Here is a 3,006-nt window from a genome sequence, read left to right as displayed (position 1 = left end):
TCCTGACTCCGTGATCCACCTGCTTCTGCTGCCCCAAGTGTCAGGATCACAGGCATGAGCCACCAAACCCGGCCTATGGTGATTTTCTTAAGAACCAGAACTGCTGGCAGAAGGGAAACGCACACGCTTAGACAACTGATATCTTATTAGAAGGTAGTTTGTGGTTCCTGATTTGGCATTTAACGTTCTTCAAACATTCCAGTACAATGTAAGTTTTATCCACTTTCCATATAAAAATTCTGCCCATAGCGACTTGATTCTCACAATCATGTTGGAAAGCGTGTGTGAGGCCTACAGTATGAGTTTCGGAATTGCCATCTCCAAGTACTTTTCGTAGGGAAACAGTTTCTGGTCGTGACGAAAGTTCCGCTTTCCAGCTGATCCCGGCCCAGCCTAGCTCGGTGGTGAACAGCTGGCCCGTCTCTGAGTTGCCGACGATGAAGGCCACGTAGACCTCAGGAGCCCCCTGGTGTTCGCAGCAGGCAGCCAGCCTCCGCAGGACCCCGACCAGTGACCCGATGGCTTCCGGGCAACACAGCACGTCTTTTCCAGGAGCCGGAAGCTGGATGGAGCTACAAGGACACCGCCTGCACAGGGTGCCCGGGGCTGGGCACTTCCTGCCGTGATGACAATGTCTGGCTGGAAGGCAGAGAGCTGTCCCGTCCGGCTGGGTCACTGTCGCCCTGGGGCTGTCTCCATTGACAATGACGTCTGCCTCTAACGAGAGGCCATTGAGAAGGACTTTCCCTTGGAGCTGCTCGAGGACTCGGCTGTGACAGTCGCTGAAGATGTATGCGCGGGGACAGCCCATCTTGCAGATGGCCTGGCCTGTGAGGCCAGCACCACCACTGCCAAGCTTTAGGACGGCCCTGTGAGTGAAGGCTGCCGGGTTCTGGATGGCCCATTCTGCAAGGTAGAGGGCAGCGTCCCATGTGACCAGGCCCGTGGTGCCGTGCGAGTTGACGGCTGTGCTCTCGGAGAGCGGGACCGAGTTTCCCAAGGGCAGCAGATAGCTCCAGTGGCCCTGGGTGCACTCCTTGGCCATCAGAATCTCCGCCAGCGCCTCGTCCAGCTCGTCCAGAGGCTCCGGGTGGACAGCCTCGTGCATCTTGTTGAGCTCTGAGAGAAAGCGCTGGGCATGCTTGACTGACGGCGGGTGCTTCACACACAGAGGATGCTTCACACATAGAGGACGCTTCACAGTGTTCTGCAAAATATCCCGCAGCAGCCCAGACTCTGATGTCTCTTAATTTTGCTTCTAAGCTTGCCTGGGAAGGAGCGCAGTGCGAAACTCCGCAGCAGGACTTTGGTCCCTGCACTCTCCTGGGGCTCCATGATGGGGGCCTCTTTTCTTTCTTTCTTTCTTTTTTTTTTTTAGAAATGGGGTGTTGCTATGTTGCCCAGGCTCATCTCACATTCCTGGGCTGAAGCCATTCTCTTGCTATGGCCTCCCAAAGTGCTGAGATTATAGAAATGGGGTGTTGCTATGTTGCCCAGGCTCATCTCACATTCCTGGGCTGAAGCCGTTCTCTTGCTTTGGCCTCCCAAAGTGCTGAGACTGTAGGTGTAAACCACCATGCCTGATCTACTTTATAATTTTAAAAAAATATACGCATCCTCAGGGCACAAGTTTTCAATACAACACAGGACATTTTTAGCAACAGAACCAAATATGTTTTTTTCTTCTGCAATAAGAAGCCAAAGTATATAGATTACATTTATTAGCAATTAATGTTTCAACATTGTGTCTTATTTGAAGGTAATTTAGTGATTCAACAAATACTCATCATTTAACTTAACAGTATAACTTTAAGGTTTTAAGTTACCAAAGATTTTGAATTTTTAAGAGGACATATTTTATAAAACATAGTCACTTTAAAATTCTATTTATAAATGTTTATCCCACTTATATTTATATTTATTAATTTACATCATTTTGATAATTATGTTTAAATTGGTCCTGAAAACTTTGTGAGACACTAAACAAAGCTAGTCATTATCTTAAATTATTTTAGCCTGAAGATAAATCAAGCAAGTATTTTAAAAATCACAGAAGCGAGGAACCTAAAAGTCAAAACATATGGCTTTTTAACATCTTTTTTGGCTGGGCCTGCTGGCTCACACCTATAATTTCAGCGCTCTGGGAGGCTGAGGTAGGTGGATCACCTGAGGTCAGGAGTTCCAGACCAGCCTGGTCAACATGGTGAAACCCTGTCTCTACTAAAAATACAAATATTAGCTGGGCGTGGTGGTGGGTGCCTGTCTTAGCTACTCAGGAGGCTGAGACAGGAGAATCTCTTGAACTCAAGAGGCAGAGGTTGCTGTGAGCCGAGATCGTGCCATTGCACTCCAGTCTGTGTGACAGAGCAAGGCTGTCTCCAGAAACAAAACAAAAACAAAACAAAACAAAAACAAAACAAAACAAAACTTCTTTTTTAATTGATATGTTTGACATACATCAAGAAATTTATTTATTCATTTTACATGTCATTCTCAGGCTGAATTTATACTTTTATAATCTTAAATATACATATGTTTTTTGATTAGTAAATTCAGGTAGAAGTTGTATGTCTGCATTATATTTAATGTTGACAACTTTGAGGATGTGCCTGTTTCAATTAAACCAACAACTTAAACTAGCTTTTTTATTTACCAAAGGTTATCCCAGATAATGTGAACTTGAAAAACTTTTAGGTTAGTTCCTATTTTTTTGGAAAAAAAAAAAGCTTAATTTATATAAATGCTTATTTTCTTCTTTTAAGTCAAATTTTCCCATAGGTACTAGTAAGACAATTGTTTAGGATGAGAATGATCTAAAAAAAAAAAAAAAAAAAAAACCAACCAAACAACAACAAAACTTTTGGATGCAAAAGTCCAAATCTCCAAAAGTATACCTACTTTGTGACTCAAACCCAATATGCCCCTTTTTTTTTTCTGATTGAGTTCCACTCTTGTTGCCCAGGCTGGAATGCAATGGCACGATCTTAGCTCACCACAACCTCTGCC

General features: G+C 44.4%; 1 pseudogene across 1 annotated transcript; it reads right to left on the bottom strand.

Annotated features, from left to right (window-relative positions):
• Positions 1 to 291: 291 nt before the first annotated feature.
• LOC108311302 lies at positions 292 to 1,335 on the bottom strand (annotated as a pseudogene). The gene is made up of 2 exons (XR_005201875.1): positions 615 to 1,335; positions 292 to 543 (listed from the first exon to the last, which is right to left on the bottom strand). The product of XR_005201875.1 is annotated as a protein-lysine N-methyltransferase EEF2KMT-like (transcript).
• Between the last annotated feature and the right edge of the window lie 1,671 nt (positions 1,336 to 3,006).

Source organism: Cebus imitator, unplaced genomic scaffold, assembly GCF_001604975.1.
Source record: "Cebus imitator isolate Cc_AM_T3 unplaced genomic scaffold, Cebus_imitator-1.0 Scaffold113, whole genome shotgun sequence".
NCBI classification, from domain to species: domain Eukaryota; kingdom Metazoa; phylum Chordata; class Mammalia; order Primates; family Cebidae; genus Cebus; species Cebus imitator.
The sequence above is the reverse complement of the archived record's forward strand: the minus strand, read 5'-3'. Positions and strand labels throughout refer to the sequence as shown.